The sequence below is a fragment of the Staurois parvus genome, unplaced genomic scaffold (genome assembly GCF_062004578.1).
Source record: "Staurois parvus isolate SC_StPar_1 unplaced genomic scaffold, SC_StPar_1.0 ptg000117l, whole genome shotgun sequence".
NCBI classification, from domain to species: Eukaryota; Metazoa; Chordata; class Amphibia; order Anura; family Ranidae; genus Staurois; species Staurois parvus.
In genome coordinates, this window is record NW_028317913.1 from 1,158,722 (window position 1) to 1,171,992 (window position 13,271).

Genomic DNA, 13,271 nt, shown 5'->3' on the forward strand with positions numbered 1-13,271 from the left:
TAACTGTATTCTAATATTTTGTATATAGAGGTACTGGTATATACATGTTTTAGGTTATAGATTTATTTTGATTTGAAGTGTTACTAAACCCACAACACTAAAATCAGTCTGTATATGCAGTAAAGCATGATTGCTATACTCACTGTTGAACCTAAGTGGTTAATCCTCTGCATTGTGTAAATATCCCTTCTTCTCTGTTCCTCCCCTTTTCCAAGCAACCACCTCTTATCTCCTGATAAGACAGACTGAACCGTAGGCAGTTTGCACATGCTCAGTTTAGTGTGTATTGCTAGAAATTTTTTTTGTCATGGGAGAGCGCATGTGATCAGCACAGGGCCAATCAGCATTGGTCAGACAGAGGTCAAGGGTTTTGCATCTTCCTAGAACAGAAAGAAAACTCCTTCTACAAGCTTTAGCTAGTGCTTGGCTGAACACTGTTAGAAGCCAGAAGACTGCTTAAATTTCTGATGAGAAAAGGTATTTAGCGGTTTATATTTACTAAAATAAAAATTCCATGATCTGTGTATTGTGGGAGACCAGATATAGTGCATGCAGGGTCCTGGTGCTTTCTTATGATTTTTTTATTTATTATTTGTTTGAAGGTTTAAAGGCAGCAGCTTTATTATACATGCTCATATGTTAGCTATTTCGGCACACAGGCTTTTGGGTGCAGTGTAAAATTAATAGTTTCATTTCAGATGTTTTTCACTTGTTCCTAATTGGGTAAAAAAAATAAAATTTGCCTTTATATTTTGTCATAGCTGCTGAAATTCCCATTTGCTGGGAACTTCAGTTTTTTATTTTAAATAAAACAAAATAATCTAGAGTGGGTGACTGGGGACTAAAAATTGTTTCTCATTTTTAGGGACTCTTTAATGACTGGCATAGTACCAATGGATTGGCGTAAGGTCAATGTGGTGCCAATATTTAAAAAGGGGTCAAAATTTTTACCAAATAATTATAGATCTGTTAGTTTAACTTCTATAGTTGGAAGATATTGGAGAGTTTAATAAAAGACCACATAGATGAGTTCTTGCTGGAAAATAATATTTTAACCCCTTGGAACCGGTGCCTCCCGGCCCTTTAAGGGTTTCAGAAGCTGGGAGGCGGGGCAGGGTTTTAGGGTCATGTGACTGCCGTGATTCGCCGAAAGACGAGATCAGGACCTTTCCGTGTGCCCCGTACATGAGTGCTGGGAGTGCGCAGGATGCACACTCTCAGCACGTTTTTCTTAATTGCACGCAAATGTGCAGCCACTCAGCGTCAAGGCCCAGACGCCGGGGGGCCACACATTTGTGTGCGCCGATGCAAGGAGGTTAAGCTACAGACAGCATGGATTCATGAAAGTCAGGAGTTGTCAAACAAATCTGATTTCTTTTTATGAGGAGGTGAGCAAAACCTTGGTCAGAGGGGTGGCGGTGGACGTGGTATACTTGGATTTTGCCAAAGCGTTTGACACAGTTCTCCACACATGGCTAATGTGTAAGGTAAAGTCTGCAGGCTTGGAAAAATCCGTATGTAAATGGATAGAAAACTGGCTAAAAATCTTATTCAGAGAGTAGTGGTTAATGATTCATACTCTGCATGGTCTAGGGCTGTCAGTGGTGTACCCCAGGGTTCAGTGTTGGGACCCTTACATTTTAATATATTTATAAACAATATAGGGTCTGGGATTAAAAATACCATTTCAGTCTTTGCAGATGACACCAATCTGTGCAGTGGAATAACGCCCTTTAGGATGTCTTCAATTTACAAGCCGATCTCAATGCACTGTTTAATTGGGCAACTACAGTCAGGTTCATAAATATTGGGACATCGACACAATTCTAACATTTTTGGCTCTATACACCACCACAATGGATTTGAAATGAAACAAACAAGATGTGCTTTAACTGCAGACTGTCAGCTTTAATTTGAGGGTATTTAAATCCAAATCAGGTGAACGGTGTAGGAATTACAACAGTTTCCATATGTGCCTCCCACTTGTTAAGGGAACAAAAGTAATGGGACAATTGGCTTCTCAGCTGTTCCATGGCCAGGTGTGTGTTATTCCCTCATTATCCCAATTACAATGAGCAGATAAAAGGTCCAGAGTTCATTTCAAGTGTGCTATTTGCATTTGGAATCTGTTGCTGTCAACTCTCAAGATGAGATCCAAAGAGCTGTCACTATCAGTGAAGCAAGCCATCATTAGGCTGAAAAAAACAAAACAAACCCATCAGAGAGATAGCAAAAACATTAGGCGTGGCCAAAACAACTGTTTGGAACATTCTTAAAAAGAAGGAATGCACCGGTGAGCTCAGCAACACCAAAAGACCCGGAAGACCACGGAAAACAACTGTGGTGGATGACCGAAGAATTCTTTCCCTGGTGAAGAAAACACTGTATGTGGCAAATGAAGTTTAATGTTGATAAATGTAAGGTTATGCACTTGGGGACTAAGAATATGCATGCATCATACATACTAGGGGGGGTACAACTGGGGGAATCAATGGTGGAGAAGGATCTGGGAGTTCTGGTAGATCACAAGCTTAATAATGGCATGCAATGCCAAGCTGCGGTTTCTAAAGCAAGCAAAATCCTCTCTTGTAAAAGAGGTATAGACTCCAGAGAGAGAGATATCATATTACCCCTGTACAAATCATTAGTAAGACCTCATCTGGAATATGCAGTTCAGTTTTGGGCACCAATTGACAAAAAGAACATTGGGGAACTGGAGAAAGTACAGAGAAGGGCAACCAAACTGATACGAGGCATGGAGGAGCTCAGCTTTGAGGAAATATTAGAGGAACTGAATTTATTCTCTCTTGGGAAGAGGAGATTAAGGAGGGATATGATCAACATGTATAAATACATCAGTGGTTCATATAGTGAACTCGGTGTAGAGCTATTCACCCTGAGGTCATCACAGAGGACAAGGGGGCACTCTTTACGTCTGGAGGAAAAGAAATTTAATCTCCAAACACAGAAAGGTTTCTTCACAGTGAGAGCTGTGAAAATGTGGAATAGACTCCCTCAAGAGTTGGTTCTGGCCAGCTCAGTGGATTGCTTTATAAAAGGCCTGGATTATTTCTTAGATACACAGAATATAACTGAATACTAACATTTATAGGTAAAGTTGATTCAGGGAATATCCGTTTGCCTCTCGGGGGATCAGGAAGGACTTTTTTCCCCTGCAGGAGCAAATTGGATCATGCTTTGCTGGTGGGTTTTTTGCCTTCCTCTGGATCAACCGTGGGTAAAGGATTATAATTTTTTTTTTTAATAATTGAACTGGATGGACTTGTTTCAGCCAGACTAACTAACTAATAATCTGAAAACCGGTATCCTAAAATAAATTTTAAAAAACTACCTAAACATGTGTAATTTCATGTACTACAAACTGGTACTCGGCAACATAAGCCCCCTTCAGTAGCTAATACCCCAATTCACCATTTCCGACCGTTTTACCCCCATAACCATGCCATTTTTTGCTATTTGGCACAGTGCTATTTTAACTAGCAATTGCACGTTCATGCAACACTATACGTAAATTAAATTTAAATCATTTTTTCCCCACAAATACAGCTTTCTTTTGGTAGTACTTGATCACTACTGGGTTTTTAATTTTTTATCATATAAACGAAAAAAAGACTGAAACTTTGAAAAAGAAAAAAAAAATGTTCTACTTTCTGTTATAAAACATATCCAATAAAAAAATTAACAAAATCAAATTTCTTCATAAATTTAGGCCAAAATGTATTCTGATACATATGTTTGATACAGAAAATCCTAATACGTCATAGCGTCTACAAACTATGGTATATACTGTATATATGAAAATTTATCAATTCTGATGCAATGACTATCTCACTTCGTCAGGCCCTTAAAATGCCAAGACAGTACAAATGCCCTCCAAATTACCCCTTTTTGGAAAGTAGACAGTCTGAGGCATTTTGTAAGAGGCATGGAGAGTTTTTGAAGATGTAATTTTTTGCCACAAGTATCTGTAAAATGAAGAAATCAAATACAATGTGTTTTTTTCCACATTTTATTTTATATACCGTCACCAGCGTCATCATATGACTGAAGTAGTGATCAGGGACACTGACTAGTGACAGAATGTTAAAAAAAAAGATTTTTTAAGAATTTTGTATTAAATTTGTCACAGCTGCCCCCCCACCTCTCAGCCCTTGCTCTGTCCCTGCTCTATCTCTGCAGTCTCTCATCCGTGCCCCTCCTGTGGAGTTGAAAGGCATTCCCAAGGCAAGCTTGAGCCACCCTACCTTCCCCCCCCCCCGGTTGCCTAGGTAACTAGGGGGGTCAGTTTTAAGAAGCTGATGCAGAGCTCCCGAGGTATTCACCACTGGGTAGCTGATGGAAGGAGCCTGAGAGCTGCGGCCGGGACCTTCGTGGCCGGGCAAGGCAGAGACCCAAGTCTGCCTAGGATCCCCCTTCTCCCAGTAGGTCCAGAAAGTGGTACATTCTCACGGTGGTGGATTACGCTACCCGCTAACCCGAGGCTGTTCCCCTATCCAGCATCTCCGCCCCTAAAGTAGCCAAGGCCCTAGTCACCGTTTTCTCCCGGGTGGGTTTCCCCAGTGAGATCTTGACTGACCAGGGTACCCAGTTCATGTCCGAGGTGGTCCAATCCCTCTGGCGCACGTGCGAGGTACGGGCGATCCGGACCACTCCCTATCACCCCCAAACCAATGGCCTCTGCGAGCGCTTTAATGGCACACTGAAGAGCATGTTGAGGTCCTTCGTTGATGGGGAGGCGGACTGGGAGAAGCTCCTCCCTCACCTGCTGTGTGACTTATCGAGAGGTACCGCAAGAGTCAACGGGGTTCTCCCTCTTCGAACTCCTGTACGGGTGGAAGGTCCGCGGTCCCCTATCCCTGCTTCTGGAGCATTGGGAAGGGCAGATAGAGGACACAGGTACCCCCGTCGTTCTCTACGTTCTCGAGCTACGGGAAAGGCTGACCCGCCTGGCCACCATGGCCCACGGCCACCTCCAGGCAGCCCAGACACGCCAGAATGTCTGGTACGACCGCAAGGCACGCAGTCGCGAGCTCACTGAAGGGCAGCAGGTGCTCAAGATCGTCCCCAACCACCAGAAGAAGCTCCAGCACACCTGGGAAGGGCCTTATAAAGTCCTTCGCAAGTTAGACGAGACTAGCTACGTCATTAGCCTCGACGCCTGTGACCGCAAGCAGCGCACGGTCCACATCAACATGTTGAAAGAGTACCACGATCGGACTTTACTCGTGCTAGCCGTCTGCCCCTGCCTCTACAGGCGGAGAAGATGAGGGAGCCCTGCCCGATCTCCTGCAAGCCATCAAGGTCACCACTCCCCTAGATCAGATTCCCACGGGGGCTCAGCTGAACCCCTGCCAGACTGCCCAGATGCAGACCGTGCTAGCAGACCGGGCCGTCGCCTTCTTGGCCACCCCGGGCCGCACTGGGTTAGTCCTACACCACATGGAGACCCACAGTCAGAAACCCATCCAGCAGGCCCCATACCGGGTCCCCAAATCCGTGAAGTCAGCCATCCGGGCCAAACTCTCCGAGATGCTCCAGCTGGGTATAATCCGTCCCTCCCGCAGTCCTTGGGCCTCCCCGGTGGTGCTGGTTCCAAAGAAGGATGGGACCACCCGCTTTTGCGTGGACTACTGGAGGTTGAATGACTACACTGTCAGTGACGCCTACCCCATGCCCCGCATAGACGATCTGCTGGACCGTCTAGCCGGGGCCCGCTATGTTAGCACCCTAGACCTCAGCAAGGGTTACTGGCAAATCGCCCTCACAAAAGAGGGCGTTGAGCGTTCCGCCTTTATTACCCCGTTCGGCCTGTACGAATTCCTTGTCATGCCCTTCAGCATGAAAAACGCCCCCGCCACCTTTCAGCGGGTCGTGGACCAGCTACTAGAGGGATGTCAAGAGTTCACGTGCGCCTACCTAGATGACATAGCCATCTTTAGCGACACATGGGAGGAGCACCTGGCCCACGTGGGGGCCATCCTAGACCGCATCTGCAGGGCCGGGCTAACAGTGAGACCAGACAAGTGCCAGTTGGGAATGGCTGAGGTACACTGAAACCTGAACCAGCCAAGGTTCAGGCCATTTATGACTGGCCCACCCCCCAGACCAAGAAGCAAGTGATGGCCTTCCTCGGCACTGCTGGCTATTACCGTAAATTTGTGCCTAATTTAAGCTCCACGGCCCAGCCCCTGTCCGACCTGACCCGAAAGAACAGTCCCCAGATGGTGACCTGGACCTCGGCCTGTGAATCCGCCTTCCGTGACCTCAAAGCTGCCCTGGCGAGCAACCTTGTCCTGGCCGCCCCTGAAAACAACAGATGCTTCCTTGTGCAGACAGACGCCTCCATCTATGGCCTAGGGGCTGTCCTCAGACAAGTCAACGAGGCTGGGGAGGAACATCCCATCGCTTTCCTCAGCCGCAAACTACTGGACCGGGAAGTTGCCTATGCTACGGTGCAGAAGGAATGTCTGGCCATAGCCTGGGCCCTAAAGAAACTACAGCCCTACCTGTACGGCCAGGAGTTCACCATCTTCACCGATCACAACCCCCTCACATGGCTGAACCGGGTGTCAGGGGACAACGGGCGCCTCCTTAGGTTGAGCCTCGCCCCCCAGCCTTATAATTTCACCATTCAATATAGATGGGGAAGCCAACACCAAAATGCAGATGGCCTTTCCCGCCAACAAGATCCACAGTAGCTAAATCAGGGCCTACAAGTGCCTTCAAGGGAACCCGGTTGGGTCCTCCTTGCCAGCACTTGTGAAATGGAAGGGGGAAGAGTGTTACAGCTGCCCCTCAGCCCTTGCTCTGTCCCTGCTCTATCTCTGCAGTCTCTCAGCCGTGCCCCTCCCCCCTCCTGTGGAGTTTAAAGGCATTCCCAAGGCAAGCTTGTGCCACGCTACCCTTCCCCCCCCCCCAGTTGCCTAGGTGACTAGGGGGGTCTGACCAGTTTTAAGAAGTTGATGCAGAGCTCCCGAGGTATTCACCGTTGGGTAGCTGACGGAAGGAGCCCGAGAGCTGCGGCCGGGACCTTCGTGGCCAGGCAAGGCAGAGACCCAAGTCTGCCTAGGACCCCCCTTCTCCCAGAGCTGGGGAAGACTGACTGCTAGACTCCAGAGATCCAGACTCACACCAAACTCCCTGTTGGATTACTTGCTGCAGAGACTCTCCCTTGGCTCTCGGTGTTGGACTTTAAATGTGTTGGTCCTTCCGTGTCGCCCTGGACTAGAGTATTCCCCCTCCCTGCGAACTCCACTATTCGGTGACTGTCATCTGTTTGTCTCAATAAAGCTTTGTGCGTTTGCCATCTACTCTGTGTTTTCTGTCCTGCCTACGCTCTGTCACAAAAATTTTACAATTCAAAACTTTTTTTCTTTCTTTAAACTTAAATTTTTTTTTACTATATTTTACATACTTTTATCAGAGTAGTTCAGACGAAACGGGAAATTCTGCATGAAATCTGTACACCCAAGTTTCGTCACCGGTAAAGATCCTCCACATGAAGGACAGGTCACCCTCTGCACGCTGACGGAGTTCTTGGCAGACTTCAGCGTGGTGCTCCTTCTGCTCCTGGGTCAGCAGCCTAGGGATTAACCTGGCAGCAACACAGCGCATGTTCAAATTACACATAAGGATTGTCTGGACTGTTCCGTATGACACACCAACAATGGCAGCAATGCTGTGGATTGTTCTCTGAAGATCATCATGCATAAGTTGCCAAATAGTTTCAACATTTTCGGGGTTGAGCTTTTGAAGGTCTTCCTGATCTCGTCGTCTTCCAGTGCTGTTCTTCTGCTCTTACTGCGTGTGTCACTCAAAACACCTCAAACAATTCATTGCAGCATCACTTGTGATGAACCCTGTTAAACGTCTCTGTGGCAAATCTGTCCAGTTTCAAGCAGAATTTCACGTTTGTTCTAATGTGCTGTCCATGATGAAATAGCACGTGGTCATAATAGCACCAGTTGCACAGCTCCCAATGTCTACAGGACGATGTCTTTTGGCACACTGACTTCTGAAAGTCAGTGCTCCCTGTGACCATGCATGCTGCCATCTGTTGGCATGTTACAAAACTAGTTTTTAAACTTTTTGATAGCACCTTGTCTAGAAAACTCAAAAATGCATTAAAAACCATGTATGTGCGTGTTACACGTATTTGTGGTGCATTTCCACTGAAGTAAAAAATGCACTGCAACTGCACCAAAGAAGTGCCTGCACCTTTAAAAAAAAAAAAAAAAAACTGCATCTGCGCTGCATTGATATCAATGGGCACCTTACAGGAAAACATAATTTCAAGTGTTGTGTAGTACGTCAGAAAACGCAGGAAAAAACACATCGTGAAAGGGCTAAATGTTCAGCAATGACAATCTACGGACAGCTACTTATAGATAATTGCAGGCCTTTACTCTTTGCATACTTTATTTTTCTTTTCCTCCCCAACCCTTAGGATGGCCAACCCTCTGGGTCTGCCTCCTGAAACATGTGACAATCAACATCAGGGGGAAGATACTGGTGATGTAGCCTTCCCAGGATGCAGCTGTGACGCCAGGGTTATATCACCTGTGCCTCACTCAATCAGGAAGTGGAAAAAAACATGCAGAACTGTTTGCTGAGGTGAATTTTAGTGTCCCCATTGGAGGTTTCCCCTTGTTTACAGTTCTGGAGTCAACACAAGAATTGGGATTTTCTTTTACTTTCACTTCCCATGATAATGATAAAAATAGAAAGGGTGAATCTCTCTAACGGGGGCACAGACCACAATAACAACTGACAGATGTTCTAATCCCTCTCCACTCTATCCAAAACTAAAATAAAGTTTTTGCCTTTAATTCTCCTTTAAAGTGGTTATAGAGGCAGGACATTTTTTATCTTGATGCATTCCCTGCATTAATCATCTCATTATCGCGCCATAGCTGAAAGACAACTACACCGCGGCTCTCTTGTTCTGGGAGGGTGTCTATAGATGTGTTCCCAGAACGTGCCTCTTGTGCACCTCCCTGGAGTGCACATCGGGTGTGTGATCTAAAGGGCCAATCACATAGCCCTTTACCATGTGATCAGCTGTGTCCAATCACAGCTGATCCCATGTAAACAAACACTGGCTATCAGCATTTCCTTTCCTCACGAGTTGTCACTGTGTGAGGAAAGGAAATGCTGATCCTGACAGGACACATTTACACTGATAATCAGGGCACTGATCATTGGTGTCCTGATTATCTGATTAGCTCTATCAATGCTCATCAGTGCAGCCTCATCAGCGCCCATCAGTGCAGCCTCATTAGTGCACATCAGTACAACCTCACCAGTGCCCATCAGTGCAGCCTCATCAGCGCACATCAGTGCAGCCTCATCAGCGCCCATCAGTGCAGCTTCATCAGCATCCATCAGTGCAGCTTCACCAGTGCCCATCAGTGCAGCCTCACAAATGCCCATCAGTGCAGCCTCATCAGCGGCCATCGGTGAAAAAGATAAATTATTTCCAAATGTAATAACAAAAATGTTGTTTTCTTGAAAATCTTCAATCATTTTTCATTTGTTTAGCAAAAAATAAAAAACCCAGTGGTGATTAAATACCACAAAAAGAAAGCTCTATGTGTCTGAAATGATAACAATTTCATATGGATAGTGTTGCATGACCGCGCAATTGTCACTCAAAGTGCAACAGCGCTGAAAGCTGACCTGGGTAGGAAGGAGGTGAAAGTGCCTGGTATTGAAGTGGTTAAGGTACAAATGTCCCATTGGTTGTATGGTCCCTCCCCACACCTCTCGTTATACTTACCTGAATTCTATCTTTATCCACAGCTCTGCCTGAGTACAGCAGTGCTGGTGCTCTCTCTATCCTCACAGAATCCGAGACAGCAGTGGGAACCATTGGCTCCTGCTGCTGTCAATCAAATCCAGTGAAGAGGGAGTGGGGGCGGGGCTGAGTTGCGCTGTGTGTGTCTATAGACACACAGCCTGGCTTGGGAGTGAACCTGCAGGTGCGTCCCTATAGGAAGCGGCTACCTATGTGGGCACACAGAGAAGAGGAGGAGCCTAGAATACCATTACCAATTCCAAAACCATTGCACAGAGCAGGTAAGTATAACATGGCTGCTTTCCAATCGCTGTAAGCTGATGACCTGTGAAGGCTTTTACAGCAGTATTTCTGGACCATTCGGGGTGTCGCAGTTTTGGGCGTCTCGCAGTTTTGAGTCACGAACTATTTACTATTTGTAGAACTATTTACTCAGCTCAAGCCTTGACAATGTACAGAAAACTTGCAGAAAAACGTTATTTATTTTGTAGAGAATTTGGTGCAAATGTCCCTGAAGTTGGCCCCCATTGTACCTATGGGGGGTCCCCGTGTCTGTGCTCTGCTGCAGCCTCTCTAGAATGGGCTCAGCCTGTATGTATGGAGGACACTGCTCCGCCCCCGGCACACCGGCCTGACACTGTCCCTCCTGAACTGGGAGAACTTCTCCTCCTCAGCACTTTCCTCCATTCAGGTCAATGAGGGAGAGCTGGGTTCAGCCCTACTAATCAACAACCAATCACAGCACTGAATCTGAGCTCGAGTAAGCCTACCAATTGAAGCAACTATTACAGAGAAACCGGGTGCAAGGAGCGGCCCTACCTCCTGTGCGATGATAATCCGTACTCCCCGGTCTTCGGTGTTTTCCTTGTCGGGGCTTCCAATCCGAAGGACGTTACGTTGAATCTCAGCACACACAAAGCCCGCCCATTCACTCCGTGGCGGTATAGGCAAGCTGAGGCTGTCTCCTAGCAACCGTACAGTCTTCCCCGGACTATACCAACGCCACACAATGGGGGGAACCAAAATTCCTATTCCATAAAATGGTTAATCTCAAAAGGGAATCCTTGCTACACATAGGTTTAGCACCACTGTGGAGAGTGTTGTATTTGCTGAGTATTGGGGTGATGGTACCTCAGCAGAAGTACAAGCTATGGGGTAATCCAGGAGACTACAACAAATGTACTGGCTCTCTTGCATGACAACACAGTTATGTTTAAAATCTATGGTTCACCCTTTTTATTTTTGCACACATATTAAATCTGCATTTTTGGCTAGAAATTACTGTAAACCCCCTGAAAAGTACATATTTTCTGAAAGCAGAGGTCCTGAAGAATAAAATGGTGGTAGTTTCACTTTTAATGTCACGCAATATTTTTGCAGTTATTTATCAAATGCAAATTTTCAGGAAAAATACAAAATTAATTTTAGTGCACACAATGTACCAAAATTCTAGGTAAAATATAAAAGATGGTGTTGCATCGAGTAAACAGATACCTAACATGTCAAGCCTTTAAATCCCGCACGCCCATGGAATTGCAAAAAACTACGGTACCCAAAATTCTCCATAGCAGATGCTTTAAAAGCCAGGTCACTAGTTTAAAGTTAAAGCGGAATTAAACCCATCAATTTAACAGTGATATTCCCACATGACAGGAATGATAACTGTCATAGCTGGCTGTGCTCCCAACCAAACTGTCCAACCATCAAATGACTGGTGTCATAACTCATCACATAAAATCACAAATATCACCCAAACAGTCCTCTCCATTCCAAACTGTCAAACCATCGAATGACTGGTGTCATAACTGATCACATAAAATCTCAAATATCACCCAAACAGTCGTCTCCATTCCAAACTGTCAAACCTTCAAATGACTGGTGTCATAACTCATCACATAAAATCATAAATATCACCCAAACAGTCCTCTCCGCTCCTCTCTTTTCATGACCTCCTGCTCTCAAGCTGCCTGGTCTCCTCTTCCCATGCTCGTCTCCAGTACTTCTCCAGAGCCTCTCCCATCCTCTGGAACTCTCTACCTCAATCTGTCCAGCTATCTCCTACTCTTGGTGCCTTTAGGTGATTTCTGAAAACTCATCTCTTCATGGAAGCCTATCATGCCTCCAACTAGAGTACTAGACATTTATAACTTCCATCAGCTCATACCCCACAGTTATAACCTTTTGTACCACTTGCACCACCCTATTAGATTTTAAGCTCCTATGAGCAAGGCCCTCTTAACCTTCTTGTATTTTATTGTATTGCAACTGTACTGTCCTCCTTTATATTGTAAAGCTCTGAGCAAACTGTTGGCTCTATATAAATCCTGTATTATAATAATATGCAGCATTACGGCAACTGCAGACCAAACATAGACCAAGATGGCAGCTTCCTTTGCTGAAAAAGAGAGGAGGGTTTAGTTCCACTTTAAACTTGAATTATGGCCCTAGAATTATTACTCTCAGTCTTTCACAACAATATCGCACACATGTGTGGGTCCATTAATGTTTACATACACATGCTCGCTCTACGCCCCTGTGCTTTTTATATGTTGTGTGTGATGGGGGCACTTTAATTTTATTTTTCAATACTATTTTTTTAAATTTGTTTTACTTTATTGCCATCACAAGGGGGCTCATGCGATAGCATGGGCTGACACTACACAAGGGATGACATCTGTAACTCCAGAAGTGACTTGTCGTTTCCGGGGTCATTGGTCGCAGGAGGGATAGTTCCTCTTGCATACTCCAGGGAACCAGTTTCTCTCAGTGGAATTGGAGAGTCTAGGAAACACTGCAGGTGCTGCCTGCCACCATGGGGGTGCCCTTTTGAGGGCCCCATAAGAGAACCACCCAGTCACTTGATTGGAAAGCCCTTCACTGGCTCTTAAAGCCAGTATCAAGGTCATAGCTACAGCAGATACACTGGGGCCCATAAAAACACTGGGGCACATGAAAATGTTGGGGCCCATAAAAAACGCTGAGGCACATGAAAACATTGGGGCCCATAAAAATGCTGGGGCACATGAAAACGTTGGGGTACATAAAAAACAATAGTGCCCTGTTCAAACACAACTCTGTGGTGATGTGAGATGCATGAAAACACACACATGCCGCATTTTTACACAGCGAAACTCATCCCATTGCATGTCACCACAGCGCATCAAAACACACTGTGGTGCATAGACATGAATGTAAAGAAAAATTTAAATAGTGCAACAACATATCTCTCCATTCCTACACAATGGACACCAGCCTTCAGCATTTTAGCATGTGGGTTGGTGTCAACAAGGTGGGTTGTTGTCTTTGTTTTTGTGATTGGATGCATCATTTGCTAGGAAATTTGTCCCTGTCATAGCTTGTAACACCTCTGGAAGCCTGTCAGTGACACCAGCTTCAAGCCCAATTGAATTTAGTTCTTTAGGCTGCAGATACAGTAATAAATATGTGATCTTCT

General features: G+C 45.6%; 1 protein-coding gene across 4 annotated transcripts in view; it reads right to left on the minus strand.

The window, feature by feature from the left end:
- Positions 1–10,753, minus strand: part of WDPCP (WD repeat containing planar cell polarity effector) — a 470,287-nt gene extending 459,534 nt beyond the window's left edge. For all 4 annotated transcript variants that reach the window (XM_089671996.1, XM_089671995.1, XM_089671997.1 and 1 more), the window contains exon 1: positions 10,637–10,753. The gene's annotated coding sequence lies outside the window, so the exon portion shown is untranslated. The remainder of the gene's footprint in view (positions 1–10,636) is intronic.
- Positions 10,754–13,271: the final 2,518 nt, after the last annotated feature.